Source organism: Amblyomma maculatum, chromosome 4, assembly GCF_055883805.1.
Source record: "Amblyomma maculatum isolate TAMU_Amacu chromosome 4, ASM5588380v1, whole genome shotgun sequence".
In the NCBI taxonomy this organism is placed as follows: domain Eukaryota; kingdom Metazoa; phylum Arthropoda; class Arachnida; order Ixodida; family Ixodidae; genus Amblyomma; species Amblyomma maculatum.
In genome coordinates this window covers 204946015-204963693 of record NC_139347.1, presented here as the reverse complement: position 1 = coordinate 204963693, position 17679 = coordinate 204946015, and the positions used below count along the sequence as shown (strand labels likewise).

Sequence of the window (17679 nt, the reverse complement as noted above, 5' to 3'; positions counted from 1 at the left end):
ATTCTAGAGGTAATAGATAGAAAACGCTGTTCGCGTCGTGACGCTGTAATAGAAGTTAGGGACCGATTACACGGTTATGCAGGTGTGTCAGCCCGATCAGGTGTGCCTCTGGATGCATCAATCTCAAAGGCGATAATGACCGCAGTGGAAGCATCAATGAATAAAATGGTCGACCGAATAGTTGCTACTGTCACAGAGGGTTTTTCTAACGTTCTGGCAGTTCAGCTAACGCAAGCCCTGCAATCAGGAACAGCCCCTTTCATAGCAAATATGCCCTCTGAAAGCTCTCAACTGCTTGAAAGTACTACTGTTGCTTCGCCTAACAGGGCTGCTCTCCCAGATGACGATGAAAACATTGATGACGCAGAGATGGTAGAATCAGATGTGAGAATTCTAAAACGGTGTGGGTCTCCCATGTCCAATCATTCTTCTCCGCGGTCCCAACCAAAATCAAAGAAACATCAGCATACATTAAAGCCAAAGGATAATATTTTGGGGCAGGCAGTTGCGGCTGCCAAGATTTCACAATCATAGGGGCACTAAGAGTTATCCAGTGGAACTGTCTTTCAATTCTAACAGCTTCAACAGATTTAGTTTACATTTCTTCTCAATATAATCCACACATAATTATTTTGCAAGAAACTTGGCTAACAGCCGAAAAGCATTTCTATTTACAAAATTATCATTCATTCCGACAAGATCGCCAATCAAAAGGAGGAGGTTTAATTATATTTGTCTGTACAAAATTCTGTCACAGAGCTAAGATTTCTTTCCAGTTATCTTCTATAGATTGTGAGTTATTGGCCCTAGACTTTGAAATTCCAGGGCACTGTCCGTTTTCCTTAGTGAATGCTTATTTCCCTAGCGGTGTACAAGATACAAAACCTCTAGATCTGCTATTAGTTAATTGTCGAAACTCAGTTCTTCTGGCTGGTGATTTTAATTCGCATCATGTGTCATGGGGCTACAAGACAGATAGTTGTGGCAAGCGTCTTTGGGATTGGATAACAAATAATAACTTTTCCTGTAGAAATTCGGGTTCGGCCACATTTATAAGAAAACACAGTCAATCTGTGTTAGATTTAACTTTTACCTCTCCCAGTCTCTTCGTTAATAATTGGTCGACACTTGATTGTGGCACCTCTAGTGACCACATACCGATTGCGTTTGAGGTTAATCACCCTGTAGCTCCAGCGAATTCTCAGTTGAAGTCATTTATCAACTATAATAACTTTCAGTCAACGTTACGCTCTAATCTTGAGTCATTGACTAACACGGATGAAGAAGAAAAATCAAAACGCTTATGCTCGGTGATTGAGGATTGCCGTAAGAAGTCTGAGATCTTGGTACGGAGCTCAAAGGGGAATACTTCAGCTGTTTGGTGGAATTCTGATTGTTCCCGAGATTACAGACGTAGAAAGGCGGCATGGAAAAAACTTCTCCACAACCAGTGCCCGAAAAACTGGCAGGATTACAAGTTCATTGCAGCTACTTTTAAACGTACAGTTGCAAAAGCGAAGGACGAGTATGATGCTAAGCATTTTGATTTCCTCTCTAAATCTGGCAATCGAACTGCTCTTTTTGGTTTTTTACGCTCGCGGAAAAAGATTCCGCAAGCACAAAATCTACATTCCTTTATTTTGACTCCACATGAAGCAATAGACACAATTGAAACAATTGCCAAAGGACTGGAGAAGCGTTTCTCGTCTGCACTTCCTTCGGGCTCAATACCTGTAATGCCAATGGAACCAGTTAATTATGATCCCCAAATTTCCGTTTCTGAGCTTTCTCCTATAGTTATGAGATTACCAGCCGCTGCACCCGGTCCTGATAAAGTAACTTCAAAAATGTTAAAAATTCTTTTTGACGAGTCACCTCAGACGTTATTAGAGCTAGTAAATTATTCCATTAAACATGCTTGGATACACCCAGAATGGAAACTTGCCAAAATAATTCCTTTACTTAAGAATAAAGGCGGTGCCTTATCCATTGATAATATTAGACCAATTGCATTAACATCAAACATTGTAAAATTAATTGAAAGAGTCATACTTATACGTGTTTCGGAATTCATGAATAAAGAAAATATCCCCAGCCCTTGCCAAATTGGTTTCCGTCAAAAGTGTTCCATCTGGAATGCGCATGCTGATCTCGAGAGTCGAGTTCTTTTAGCGCGACGCCAAAAAATGTACGCTGCCTTGATAACGCTAGATATAGCCAAGGCCTATGATAGCGTTGAGCATAGCATTCTATTGCAAAAATTAAAATCTCTTCAGTTTCCACATTATTTAGTAGCCTGCATATCTGAATTTCTCCAAAACCGAGAGTTTTACTGTGCACTAAATGGCGTCCATTCTGGCAGATATAAGCAAGCCAGGGGAGTGCCGCAAGGAGCAGTCCTTTCACCAGTCCTTTTCAACATACTACTCAGCTCAATACCAGTTAATTATGACGTTCGCACTTACGTATATGCGGATGATATTGCGTTTTTTGCACCTGCATCGGATATTCAGTCCCTTTATCTTCACTTGCAAACGTACCTAAACTCTATTGAGAATTGGTTGTGTGGCTTGCGTCTCACATTAAATGTCAACAAAAGCGCAGTCCTCGTATTTAACATAAAAGATTCTGTAAGTCTGTCTGTAATGTATCAGCAGCAAATAATACCACAGGTTAAATCATTAAAGTATTTAGGGGTCACTTATGATGATAATCTTTCATGGCGGCCCCACACTAACCATATTGCTACGAAAGGGGCTCGGGCCGTGGGCATGTTGCGCCGAATTAGTCGTCCCAGGTCTGGAATGCGGAGAGATGTCCTTTTAATGATTTATATTATGTATGTGCGTCCAATTTTAGAGTTTGGTTCGGTCTTGTTTTCTGGATCAGCAACGTATAAAATTCGACCGCTTGTTCTGTTGGAGCGAGAAGCACTTAGGTTGTGTCTGGGACTTCCAAAATTTGTTGCCAACAATGTGCTCTACCTTGAAGCCCGGATTCCACCCTTGATATATAGATTACAAATTCTAACCGTTCAGACGTACTTAAGGATATATGAATCAGAGTTTCACCGATCTATGTCTATTTTTTGCTGTCAACCGACCTCCTTTTTCGGTGTCCATTGGTCTAAATTTCACACCCCGCAGGTTGTTATGGTCAAAAATTTACTGGACCCTTTAAATGTTTCCCTTCCTAGTATTCTACCCATACAAACCATCGGTTCATCTATTAAAATTGTCTTTGACGACATATTCCCGAATAATGCTAAAAACTTATCATCCGTTATTCTAAACGGATTATTAGAAGACCATTTAAGAAGTCTTTCTGCTAGTTTAGTTGTAGCTACTGACGCATCTCAAAGTAATGAAAAGGCGGGTGTGGGTATATATTGTCCACATTTAGACTGGTCTTTTTCTGTCCGGCTTCCGGACTTCACCCCAATTTTTGAGGCAGAGTTTCTGGCGGTGGTACTCGCTTTACGAAAATTAGACTCCTCTTTTTCTAAAGTGGCAGTAATTTCCGACTCTCTATCCTTGTGTTCATCTCTCTCTTCGTCGGTGGATTCTGCAATAGTAAAAACCTTTGTCTCCCTGATTCCTAGACATTTGAAAATTGTACATATGGTATGGGTTCCAGGCCACAGCAATGTGACTTTAAATGAATATGCTGACAATTTGGCAAAAGAGTCCCTTAATGGCCCCGTATTATCTATCCTTCCGGCGACCGCGTACATCACCGCAAGGAGGTTTCGACGAAACGTCCTATTAAATATGAAAAATGTACATCTTTTAAGATCTGATGACTACCTGCATCTAAATTATTCTTGGAATAGAAAATTATGTCATTCACGGCAACTTGAGATTTCACTAACAAGGCTGCGATGCCGTATCCCGCCTTTAAATTTCTATCTTTACAGGTCTGGTTTGGCACTGTCTCCCGTCTGCGCATTTTGCGGTGAACAAGAAACATTAGATCACTTTTTATTGTTTTGCCGCCGCTTTACTACGCTGAGAAAGCAGTTGATGGAAAGGCCATTGCAACAGCTTGGCCTTAGTTTAAGCAGCCCAACTTCACTAACAAGGCTGCGATGCCGTATCCCGCCTTTAAATTTCTATCTTTACAGGTCTGGTTTGGCACTGTCACCCGTCTGCGCATTTTGCGGTGAACAAGAAACATTAGATCACTTTTTATTGTTTTGCCGCCGCTTTACTACGCTGAGAAAGCAGTTGATGGAAAGGCCATTGCAACAGCTTGGCCTTAGTTTAAGCAGCCCGACATTGTTATCATTGGGCGCCACAATCCTTGGGCACAGTCACAGGTCTGTGATTACCGCCATGCAAAATTTTTTACTGGACTCAAATCGTTTGCCTTGCTAAATATTTAAACATCACTTGTTCTAAAATTGTAGTGTCAATCTCCCGTGAGTGTTACCACTTTTCATTTTATATTTCACTTATTTCCCGTTTTGTTTCCTTTGCTCTACCCCTCAAATCATTTTTTTTTATGCAAGTATATTAAAAAAAAAAGAATTCTTTGCTACCCAATTCTTGGCCGATCCCCCTCTGTGGGTATGTGCCATAAGTTATTTGGACAACAACAACAACAACAACTAGCTGAGTAACAATGTCGATTTATGATCCCTACGGCTCTACATAAACTGTTGATTATTTACATGGCTGTCCCAACTGAGGTAATACTAGAAGTGTACCCCTAATACCTTCATAGGTTGGACGATTTCTAATTTCTCGCTGCCGAGCTGAATGTGCGGTGCAAACCTACGTCTTTATTCCGTGCTCTAAATAAAACGGCTTTTGACTGCATTGTACTTATTTTTAAATGACAGACCATGACAGCAGAGCATTCAATGCAGCATCTGCTTGCTGTGCTAACTTTTCTGTAGAGTGACATGTGGCCAGTAGTGTTACATAATCAGCATATAGTATAAACTGGGCATAGTTGAATGAATCCAGAATGTCATTAACATACAAGGCTCAGAAAATTCTCGAATCCACGGAGATCTCACGAAGGATCACAATAAAAAGGACTTCAGGCCACGAATCGGTGTCTGGAAACGAAGCCGCTCACGCGCTTGCCCCACATATCTACCACCGGACGAACGTTGAGCGGGTTGACAACCCAGAACCCGAGGAGAGGTTAAACACCTACCATCAAATCTGTGATTATTACAAATTCAACTGAAAAACATACTCCACTACACATAAAGAGCTAGATAACGAATAGACCAAAAGTCTACGCAGACTACAGGCCGGATATTACCTCAACCCAGTGTGGCTGAACCACTTAAAATAGAGGACAGACAAGACAAAAACTGTAAACAATGCGGACAGAGAGGTACACTGGACCACATAATCTGGCAGTGTCCCTTTTCGCCTGGGGCAATGGCCAACATTCAAGACACGCAAGCTTTCTACAAGGCGAAAACCTTGAGACGCAAAAAAAGTCGTCCGTCTGGTGGCTTTGGCCGCGTAGAATCCGCGTAGATCAGTGTATTTTTACGTGCTTCTAGTCACGGGGTCCCAGAACCCTATTCGGGTCTGCGTACCTGAGTGGGGGAGTAAGGGAGCCTCCGATATTGGTAGCAATAAAGTTTCAATAAATAATCAATCAATCAATCAATCAATCTGTGTAAAAATCTTATACCTGCGCAATGCACTCTTGGATGTAGTAAATTAAAAAGAGTATTTACAGTTAGTACTTATTGACCTGAAATTTGGCACACACAAGCGTTTCTATAAAGTCTCTGATAGTAACCGGTCGGAATAGCGAAGTCGATCTGCATTAGTGGATGGAACCATGACGGAAAATGGGAACTTAAAATGTAGCCGTTGAAAGTATTCCTGCATTAAAATATCCAAATGCTCCACTTCTTGCCATTAATTGCTTTGAATTAGCAAAAGACAAGCCAAATCCCCTCTGTGGGTACTTGCCATTACGACTGTGAACATCATCCTCATCATCATGCAGCGGCAGATTGAACTATCTCGTAATTGTTGTTCTTATGCCCTTGGAAGTGAATGACAACTTTATTGTAGAAAGGAAAGGGGGGTAGGGAGGGTGGTCAGCACGTACCTCCAAGACTGTCAAGATTCCCGGGCGACAAATGTGTGGCATTATCGCTGTTGTGTGATAGTAGCTATCTTATACCGGTTTCCATTGGGCGAACAGGAGCACATTTAGCTACACTAATACCGGTTTCCATTGGGCGAACAGGAGCAAGAGCAACGAGCAGCCAGAGCAGCGTACGAAAGTACTGGGGACGCGCGTTCTCGTCTCCCCAATGGAACATTCACGCTGCTCTCCGAGCAGCGTACCGAGGCGGAGCGCGTGACGTCAGGCGTCATGTGATCAAACTTTTCCCGCGCTTGCGTTGCCCGTATCTGCCGGCTATAATATGGTGGTTAGAAGGGGGCAGTGTGACGGGCGACGTATCCGCGCCTTGCGAGAGGGAGGCGCGAACCGCGATGAAATTTCCCGGCGCCGCAAGGGGCGCTGCAGCGCTCTGGTGTGCATGGGGAACCAGCCGCTGCCGCGCGATTGAGCGCAGCAGCGCGGGAGCGGGCGAGGTCTGGGACGCGTGGACTGCGCTTGTTTGCACGTGGACCGCGAACGATCCGAAGCTGGTAGTTGCACATATGTACCACAGTGATCCTTTTGAGGTGCGAAGTGGGTGATTTTGTGCTGATCCTGTGTTATGCAGTAGATAACGCTGTGCGCACTCGTGGCGCAAAAGCGAGAACATGTTTTGCACCCGGGCGCAGTAGCGGGTACAAAGCGCGCAAAGCCGAAACCCCCTTTTCAGACCGCCTAAATATGTAGCTTAACGCGAACTGAGGTTGCGAAATATCAAACGTGCTGACAAGGAGCTGACGACTAATTGTGTCTCGTTTGCGAACGCATGGCATACTAAGTCGAGACAACTTTTTCGGTATAGAATACTCGAGACAAATCTTCACCTAAGACCTGCGAAGTTGCTCGTAACTGTCATCTGCCCTAGTTTCTATAACCTTGCCCGTCCACAGAAACAAAAGAATATTCAAGCCAAACTTAATTGTTACGCTATGCCTTTGCTGATCAACAGCTGAAAATAATATTTTAATACGCTGGACATGTTTATATTTCAGGACAAATGCGGGGGACAAATGCTTTTATTCAGCTGTGACTCATTTCAGGCCACAATAATGAGGGTGAAACAAGGGATAGCCAGCTTATCTTTTATATGGCAGGATGTGTGACACAGAAGTTTAGCAGCACAATTTCTTGCCAGAATTGTGATTCTGGCCTCAAAGGCAGCAGCTGAATGCAATTAAGATCGCTGTGCACGCAACAATTTGATAGAGGAGGCTTATTTTACAGCCAGGGACAAAAGTTTGAGGGATGCTGGCTCGTGGAATATTGTGTGTGTGCGTGCGTGCGTGCGTGGTCGGGCAATTATGAAGAAAGAAATTTGTGGAATCACAAGGGGACATGCACGCTCCATTCAGAGGAAAAAAATATCAGAAGACAAACTAGCGAGGCAACGAAGAAATCAAGTTTTCCCACAAATCCCTCCCCCAAACGTTTGTTCCTGGCTGTAGCATATAGAACTATGCTGGCCGGCGTTAGTAGGGGACGCATTCACATTTTTTGTTAAAAAAAAGAAAACGTTCTATGTTTTAGTGTGCATGATTTCGCGCAGTTTCTCAGCAGTCTAACAAACTCCACCAAGTGGGATGCGCGATGTTCATTGTAAAGAGGTTACTGCAAAATGTTTCCAGTTTATGGTGCTAACTATGGATTCATTTTTTTTACTCTTTGAATAATGGACAAGGCTCTTCAAAATGAGCGCCAGAAACATTTGAAGTTATAAACAGGGTGAATTTGAAGCAGAGCCATTATTTCATTGCTCGGTCGCTCTGACGTCGGCATTTGTATATTGCATTAATAAAATAAACATCATTTATGCTATTGTGGGCATTTTGTGCAAGTGGTTTCTTTGCCCTGATTGTAATGAAGTGTTTCCTTTGGTCTTGTGGATTTGTCCAGCAAAAGCAGTGATGGAAAGTATTTAGTGCATGATATGAGATGCGCCAGAACATCCACAAGTGCACCTATTATTTATGAGCTACAGTTTCCAAGTAACGTAGCCATAAACGTCATGTTGCTGGAGCATGCAGCCCGACGGAGTCGTCCTGCCTGTTTTACGTTTGTCTACTTGTTAGCGTGTCATAGCGCGCTGAGAACCAATTTGCTAGAACGTCCTTTTTTTTTCTGTGGCCCCTCATTTATTTGCCGTGGCTGCAGCCGAACTCAAAGCTCTCAGTCAGAGTTCTAAATTGTCCGTGTTCGTTGTCCATGTTCACTTGTGCTATCAAGCTTTTAGTGAAAACTAAACGCGTACAGAGTTAATATTCTGATATGCGTTCTATTAAAGCTTGCTTTTCCTAAATTTAGTCGCTAAACTCCATTTGCGCATACTGATGGAGAACACACTGCATCTTTTCATCTCTGATGTGCAAACATTTCGTTATGTTGGAATCGTAACAGAATAAAAATTCAAACGCGACGCAAAATTCACGCGACACGCGTGCCTGGTGCCCTGTGCCGCCCCCTTCAGCCGCCGCGACGGCTGCACACCAGCAGCAAGTAGCGCCATCTCTAGCTTTCATCGCTGCCCTGTGCGCCTCGCCGGCTCCCGCCCGTCACGCTGCCCCCTTCTAGTCTATAGGGCCGGACGCCACCGCTGCCGTCTTCCGCCATTTTTCTCGACCGTCCTGCCCGGGCTCCGGGCGGCGAATAACCAGAACGGCCGGTCCCGAGGGAGAGAGCGCGCGCTCTCCCTCGAGACCGACCGTGCCAGAAGTGACATCAAAAAGGTCACGTGACTTCCCCCGTTCTCCCTGTACTCCGCCGCTGACGACAGAGCACCGAGGACTGCTCTCGGCTGCTCCCGGGATCCCAAAAGCGCGCCTCCTCTGCCAATGGAACACGGTGCTACTGCTCCTGTTCGACCACTGGTAGGCGCTGAAACTCGTGAGAGCACTTTTAGTGCAGCTAAAGTGCTCCTGTTCGCCCAATAGAAACCGTTATAAAAGTGCTCTCGCGAATTTCAGCACCTACCAGTGGTCGAACAGGAGCAGTAGCGTTGTGTTTTGTTAGCAGAGGAGGCGCGCTTTTGGAATCCCGAGAGCAGCCGAGAACAGTCCTCTGTGCTCCGTCGTCAGCGGCGGATTACAGAGAGTACGGAGGATGTCACGTGACCTTTTCGATGTCACTTCTGGTTATTCGCCCGGAGACCGGGCAGGAAGGTGGCGCCTGACGTCACGCGCTCCCCTTCGCTACGCTGCTTCTCCGAGCAGCGTGAACGCGAACGCGGGAAAAGTTTGATCACATGATGCCTGACGTCACGTGTTCCCTCTCGCTACGCCGCTCTCCGAGCAGCGTGAATGTTCCGTCGGGGGAGACGAGAACGCGCGTCCCCAGTGCTTTCGTGCGCTGCTCTGGCTGCTCGTTGCTCTTGCTTTTGTTCGCCCAATGGAAACCGGTATTAGCAAGTGCATGTGTACGCTTCTAATGCTCAGTGCATGCGTGACATACTAAGCGGCTGTATATACTCGTGTCATGTTGCAATAAACGGGGATTGTTGTTCCCTGTGGCATGGTCCCGGGCGGCCTCGCTCAAACCCTCTTTGAAGTGTCATCCATCGAACACTACATGGTGTCAGAAGTGAATGTCCGGGTTGCACTGGACCCTCGGTAGATGTAAGGCTACCGCTTGTGGCAGGCCGCCAGCATCACCGTTACCAGCCGAATAACAGCTACGAAAAATGTCGCGGAAAAAGTTTCTCCCGACCTTTTCTGGGCCGCTGCCAGCGAGTTTCAACTTTGAAGAGACGCCCGAATGGCCTGAGTGGATACAGGAACTCAATGACTACCAATTCGCTTCGGGACTTAATGAGCGAACTCAAGATTCTCAGGTGCCTACGTCGCTGTACGCGACAGGCACGCAATATTTTCAAGACTTTAAGCTTGTCTGAGGAAGACTCGAAAAAATAAGACGTTGTGAGCGAACGGTTCGATACCCAGTTTGTTGCCACACGGAACCTAGTGTACGAAAGCGCGTGCTTCTATCGCTTCCATCGCCGCCACCAAGGACCAGGCGAGTCCGTAGATCAGTACGTTACGGAGGTGCATACGCTGGCCGTTAGATTCGACTACAGGGAGATGAAAGAGCGTATGATTCTCGACCGCTTTGTTGTTGGAATACGAGACGTGAAGTTGTCGGAAGCTCTTCAAATGGATGCGGCGCTGACTCTAGAAAGGGCTCTCACTAAGGCACGCTTGGAAGAAGCTGTGCGACGGCAACAGCAGGATCTTCGCAGCAGCGTGGACCGTGAAGAGCATGGTTCCCTGACGAGCGCTGAAGTCGACAATGTTCATAGGCGGACACCGAGCCAGAGACGACCGGAGCACCCGAAGTGTGCCGCTTGCGGTAGTGGTCCTCATTGCAGGTCGCCGTGCCCTGACAGAGGAGCACTGTACTACGGGTTTCAGCGCCGAGGACACTTCGCAGCTGTCTGCTCACGGACACACTAGATCACGGAACTCGAAGTATGGCATACGGAGGTAGGCATCCACAGTCCTCGGGGGAGCATCCAAACAGGAACTGTGGGGCGTTTTCCGTGGGATATTTGTCTGCGAGGTCAGCAAAGGCAAGCTTTGTTCAGATTGTTATAATGGAACAGTTGTTTCAGCCAAAGTTGGCACGGGAGCAGAGGTAAATGTGGTGCCAGGGTGTCACGAAATCGGCACACATTTTCATCAAGCCGGTACGGCGCGAGGCCCGCGCGGTGTCGCGTGCAAAAGCATGGAGAGAAAAGCCTCCTTCCCCGCGCGGAAGAGCGCGTAGCTTTGTACGCGTTGCCGTCACCCTCTTTCCCATTGCCCGGGGAGGACGGTGGTTCATCGGACTGGAATACGCCAGAAAATTCCAGAATCTTCTATGGGACCTAGCCAATGACGACGCGCGGCTCGACGGGAGGAGAAGAGAGAGCTATAACCAGCGAAGCTAAGTGTGTGTGCGCGCTAGCTTTGGCGCGTGCTAACAGACAGACGTGGCGCGCCCTATTTAAAGAGACCGCGCCGCTTGTGAGTCAGTCAGTCAGTCAGTCAGTTCGTCAGTGTTTTGCGACGTGCTCGCCTGTGCTTCGGCTGGACTCCCGGGGATCACCCGCTGCTGGCAAGCCCACGGACCTGCAAGGGAGCGGCGCTCGTCTAGTATGGAGGCCACATCGTGACTCTTGAGGCGTCGGACTGCAACAGTGCCCGGTGAACAATTTGGTGTTTGTTTATGTAACTCTCTCGTGTTTGATCTGTTGGAAAGCCTCTGTTTTATTGAATCATTCTGTAGTTGCATGCTTAGCGTTTGTATTCTGTGAACCTCTCGTCTGTGTATTTCAAGTGATCTTGTGTATTCCTTTGTATCGTCTCTTGCTGTGCATAAATTGTGTTTTGTTTGTTACTTCTGACTCCGATCCTTACTCTGGTTTGAACCGGCGACCGCTGGGCACCAAACGACCAACCCCTTCTGTCACTACAAGGTAGTTGAATTCCGGCTGAGCTTGCCACGCAAGTCGAGAGCATCTCCTTTCGACCGGAACAGCTACCCCCCCCTCACTCTAAGGGTGTCTGGGAGTGTGCGCACCGTAAAGGGCGCATCGTTAATAATACCCCCTAATTATTAACGGGTGACAATTATTCTGGCATCCGCGACAGGACGTTTGGTGCACTCAAGCTCAGAGGACGGAGAAAGAGTTGGAAGAGTTTGCGAAGAGGTCGTAAACAGTGTAGCAGCAGAGCGGTAGCGAGAGGTAGTGCCGTGCGGAAGCGTTTAGGCGAAGTTCGCTAAGCAGTGTTTAGGCTACACCCAGACGGCTCGCGCTTCAGAGATGAATCTGAAAGAGTTGATTGAGGCTGGCACCCAGCTGGGGTTGTCCGGTGCCGAACTCCGCACATGGGTGCGCCAGAGAGAAAAAGAAGAGAGAGAGAGAGAAGAAAAGGAACGAGAGAGGGCTCGAAAGGAAGCCGAGGAAGAAAGAGAGAGAGCAGAAAAAGAACGAGAGAGGGCTCGAAAGGAAGCCGAGGAGGAACGAGAGAGGGCTCGAAAGGAAGCCGAGAAAGAACGAGAGAGGGCTCAAAAGGAAGCCGAGGAAGAAAGAGAGAAGGCTCGAAAGGAGCGGGAAGAGGAATTTCAGCGAGAAAAGGAATTACTGACTATAAAACTTCAGCTCCAAAACTCAGGAAACAACAACGTTTTAGCTGAAGTGCATAGCTCCAGTGAAGGACATAGCAGCTTGCGGATAGACGCAAGTAAATTGATCCCGAAGTACGACGAGAGAAGAGACGATCTCGACGCGTTCCTGATGCGCTTCGAAAGGATCGCCATAAATGCCAAATGGACAGACAGTGAATAAGCTACCGTCTTGAGCACTTGCCTTAGTGGCGAAGCATTAAGCGTATTTGGAAGACTTCCTCCTGAGGATGCCGGCAGCTATAACAAGGTGAAAGCTGCATTACTTAAAAGGTTTAGATTTACGACGGATGGGTCTCGTGAGAAGTTCAGGACTGGAAAACCTATGGACGGTGAAACGGCAACACAGTATGTTGCGCGACTGAGTCATTATTTCGACCGCTGGACTGAACTCTCAAAAATTAAACTAGAGTATGGCACACTTCGCGAACTCCGAATTAAGGAGCAATTCCTGGGCAGCTGTCACCCTGGTCTGTCGCTTTATTTAAAAGAAAGAAAAGCGAATAACCTGAAAGAAATGATGAAACTTGCAGACCAGTATTTGGAAGCCCAGGGAGGCGAAAATTTGAACAAAATTGTAAATTCTGAAACCCCTCAAAAGCCCGAATTTCGGCACACAAAACCTAGCGTAAAGTCACCCCCAAGGTGCTATCTCTGCGGACAACTAGGCCATTATGCACCTAACTGCCGCAAACTGGCAACCAACAATCCATCCTCGTGTTGGAAATGCGGACAGAAGGGCCACAAAGCAATGTCGTGTCCCGACGCTGACAAGGCAGCACCGCAGGCGGCATGCGCGAGGACTCCGTCAGAGTCGGAATATCGCCTGGAGGAAGAAGATGCCGATGGCTTTGTTGAGCTTAAGAACGGCAGGAAAGTCCGCGTGGTGCACGACCTAGAGGAGGAAGAAGCAGAGAGAGTGGTTAATCGGAAGGACAAGAAAATCCGGGTGGTGAACGCCGTGGTACATGCACAACCTGGATCTGCGGTGAATCGGATGCCGGTTTCGAGGGGAAAGATACAATGAAAATCAGTTTCTGTGCTACGAGATACAGGTAGCAGTGCCGTAATTATTAAACGCAGTTTGATTCATGAGAATGATCTGACTGGCGAGAGATGCCCTGTGAGGCTGATTGACGGCTCAATTCAGCTGCTAGCTGAGGCAAAATTGGAAGTGCAGACGCCATATTATTCTGGAAAACTGACAGCCCTTTGCATGGAACGCCCTATCTATGATTTGGTATTGGGCAATATCAAGGGCGCAACATTTCCCGAGGATCCTCATCGAAGTTCCGCGCCTGAGCATTGCAGTGAACCTAAAAAGAAAAAAGCTAGGCGAGGAAAGCAAGGCCATGAGAAGCCGGAGGAAAAGCCCCGAGACAAGAATAAACAAAAGGAAGCACCTCAGGAGGAAGCCGAAAAGAAAGAGACAACACAGGAAATAAAGTCAGGAATGCCTAGGCCGTCCTTGATGCAGGTAGCCCCAGTGTTTCTCCTACTTATTGGGGCATTACTTGGAATATTTCACTTTCAGCGGAAGGAATACCGGTGTATAGGAAAGAGCACTACTACAGTGATTCTTTTTGTTGATCTGTGCTCATTGGCACAGAATCCCGTGTATCCATCGGCGCTACTGGTTGTAGGGGCAATTATCGGCACACATTGGTTGTGTGATTTGCAAGGGGACTATAAGTCATGCCTCAGGGAATTTTCAGTAGCCCGATCGGGGTACATAGAAGCGTCTCAAATGCGAGAGCCTAGAGCGAAGGCAGAATCCCTGGCGGACAGAAGCGTGTCACGCACCGATTGCGGGTTGTAATTACGCTCGGAAATTTAGGTTTGTGCGCTTCGCATTTGAAAAACGGTGTGTTGTTGATTCTTATGTGTATCTGACGACAGTGTGGTGCTATGTTTGTGAGCATCATGGCATTGATGTGTGAATTTTGTAATGTGTTATGGCAGTTGTGAAATTTGTGCAATGTGTGGACATTTGCCCCATATATTTGTGAGCGCATGCATGCGCGCGATGTTCGTGGTTGTTGTGAATATTGTGGGACAATATTCTTTAAGGGAGGGGCAGTGTCACGAAATCGGCGCACATTTTCATCAAGCCGGTACGGCGCGAGGCCCGCGCGGCGTCGCGTGCAAAAGCATGGAGAGAAAAGCCTCCTTCCCCGCGCGGGAGAGCGCGTAGCTTTGTACGCGTTGCCGTCACCCTCTTTCCCATTGCCCGGGGAGGACGGTGGTTCATCGGACTGGAATACGCCAGAAAATTCCAGAATCTTCTATGGGACCTAGCCAATGACGACGCGCGGCTCGACGGGAGGAGAAGAGAGAGCTATAACCTGCGAAGCTAAGTGTGTGTGCGCGCTAGCTTTGGCGCGTGTTAGGAGACAGACGTGGCGCGCCCTATTTAAAGAGACCGCGCCGCTTGTGAGTCAGTCAGTCAGTCAGTTCGTCAGTGTTTTGCGACGTGCTCGCCTGTGCTTCGGCTGGACTCCCGGGGATCACCCGCTGCTGGCAAGCCCACGGACCTGCAAGGGAGCGGCGCTCGTCTAGTATGGCGGCCACATCGTGACTCTTGAGGCGTCGGACTGCAACAGTGCCCGGCGAACAATTTGGTATTTGTTTATGTAACTCTCTCGTGTTTGATCTGTTGGAAAGCCTCTGTTTTAGTGAATCATTCTGTAGTTGCATGCTTAGCGTTTGTATTCTGTGAACCTCTCGTCTGTGTATTTCAAGTGATCTTGTGTATTCCTTTGTATCGTCTCTTGCTGTGCATAAATTGTGTTTTGTTTGTTACTTCTGACTCCGATCCTTACTCTGGTTTGAACCGGCGACCGCTGGGCACCAAACGACCAACCCCTTCTGTCACTACAAGGTAGTTGAATTCCGGCTGAGCTTGCCTCGCAAGTCGAGGGCATCTCCTTTGCGACCGGAACAGCTACCCCCCCTCACTCTAAGGGTGTCTGGGAGTGTGCGCACCGTTAAGGGCGCATCGTTAATAATACCCCCAATTATTAACGGGTGACACAGGGTTATTTCCAGCACCAGCGAACGTACTAAAGTCTACTGATGTTATTTTGACGGGACCAGGCGGTGACCGGTTGGATTTGAAGGGAATGTTTACTGTCGACATTCTGTGGAAACATGCTTCGGTTAGGCAGAATGTTTTCATTGTCAAATCGCTGAGCAACGTGATTCTTGGCTTACCAGAAATAGAAGCGCTCGGAATAGTGAAGTTTGTGGACGAGGTATCAGTTCATCAGGTAGTGCAGACAAGAATTAGTTACTTGTTCCGTGGTCTGGGGACCGTGAAAGGCAAATAAAGTATTCGTATTAAGTCACACGCTTTGCCTTGTGTCATTCACACTGCTCTTCGCATACCCATCCCACAGCGAGAAGAGATAAAACAGGAGCTGGAAGAGATGGAAAAGAATAGGGTCATTCGCAAAGTTAAGGGCCTACTGAGGGGTGCGCTGGCATGGTGCCCGTATTGAAGCCGCCAGGATAAGTGCGTATATGCGCTGATCTGACTCAATTGAACAAATCGGTGCGACGTAAATGGTTTGTGCTCCCCACTTTGGATGAGAAACTCGCTTTGCTCAGTGATGCAGTTAGGTTTTCCAAAGTCGACTCAAACTCTGGTTTTCACCAAGTGAGGTTAGCAAAGGAATGTCAGCTGGTCACAAATTTCAATACTCCATTTGGCCGTTATTACTTTCAGCGGCTACCATTTCGAATAACTTCGGCACCGGAGTATTTTCAAAAACAAATGAGTGAGATTCTTGATGGAATTCCGGGGCTCGTAAATGTAATGGATGATCTTGTCTTTGTGTTTACTCAGAAGGAACACTACGAACACTTGTTTGAACCTTATAACGCTTGGCCGAAAACGGCGTGACCTTAAACAAAGAAAAGTGCCAGTTAAGTGCACAAAAGCTTTGTTTTCTGGGGTGCCGCGTGAGCCAAGATGGCAAACGCCTGAATCCAGCGAAGGCTCGCGCAATTTAGGTGTTGCTAATCATTGTTCACGATTCATTCCAAAATTGGCTGAACAAATGACGCCTTTACGTCAACTGCTGCAAAAGAAGACAGAGTGGATCTGGGCAGAGCCTCAGCAGATATCTTTTGATAGCGTGAAGAGTGCTATCTGCTCAGATAGGTGTATGGCTAAGTGTGATGTCAAACGTCCAACGATTATTTCTGCAGATGCTTCAACGTACGCCTTCATCATCATCATCAGCCTGACTATACCCACTCAGAGCGAAGGCCTCTCCCATATTTCTCCAATTTACCCGGTTCTCTGCTAGCTGCATCCACTTAATTCCTGCGAACTTCTTAACCTCATCCACCCACCTATCTTTCTGCAGCCCCCTGCTAAGCTTTCCTTCCCTTGGAGTCCAGTTTTTTACCCTAAGCGACCATCGGGTATCCTCTCTTCACACTACATGTCCTGCCCATGCCCATTTCTTCTTCTTAATTTCCACTAGAATGTCGGTAATTTCAGTTATTTCTCTGACCCACTCTGCACGCTTCCTATCTTAATGTTACCCCTACAATTTTTCGTTCCATAGCCCTTTGAGTTGTCCTCAACTTAAGTAGAACCCTCTTGGTTAGACGCCACGTTTCAGCCCCATAGGTAAATACGGTTTAGGAGCAGTTTTACTGCAAGTGCAACCAAATAAAGAAAGGCGGCCGATTGTTTTTGTCTCAAGATCATTGGCACAAACTGAGATGCGCTATGCGAAAATCGAAAAGGAGACTTTGGCTATAACATGGGCCGCAGATCACCTCGAAAGATTTGTGCGTGGACTGAACATTACTGTAGAAACAGAAAACAAATCGTTGGTTGATTTATAAGGAGAGACGCCACTTGATTTGGCTCCCCCTCGCATTCAAAGGTTTTAAGTGCAGCTAATGCGGTGCAGTTTTGAGGTGCAATATGTCCCGCGAACAAAACCTGAAAATACCTAATGCACTCTCTAGAGCGCCAAGACCAGGCCAAAAGACAAACTTACTTTCGGTCGATGAAATCAACTGTTACGTTGCTGGCATGTTATTGGAGTTGAGAGAGTCGGAGCACTCCGGCTTAGTAGCTGAAGAACAGGCTAAGGATGAGACTTGTATATTGTGTCGCTATGTCCGGGAGGGCTGGCCTAGTCTACCTTCCTTATCAGCTGTCGTCCCGCCCTATTGGAACGATCGTGCCGTTTTGAGGATATGCAAAGGTGTCCTACTGCACGGCACTCACCTGGTGGTGCCACACTGCCTTAGAAGCAGAATGTTAAAGCTGTTTTGTGAGTACCATCAGGATATGGTAAGGTGTAGAGCAAGGGCAAGAGAGTCCGGTTGGTGGTCAAGTTTAAGCGC

At 47.0% G+C, this 17679-nt stretch overlaps 1 protein-coding gene and 1 pseudogene across 5 annotated transcripts in view; both read left to right on the top strand.

Annotated features, from left to right (window-relative positions):
• LOC146194041 (uncharacterized) overlaps positions 1–17679 on the top strand; it is a 267564-nt gene that overhangs the window by 175610 nt on the left and 74275 nt on the right. The gene's annotated exons all lie outside the window — the stretch shown is intronic.
• LOC146194043 (uncharacterized) lies at positions 9820–10592 on the top strand (annotated as a pseudogene).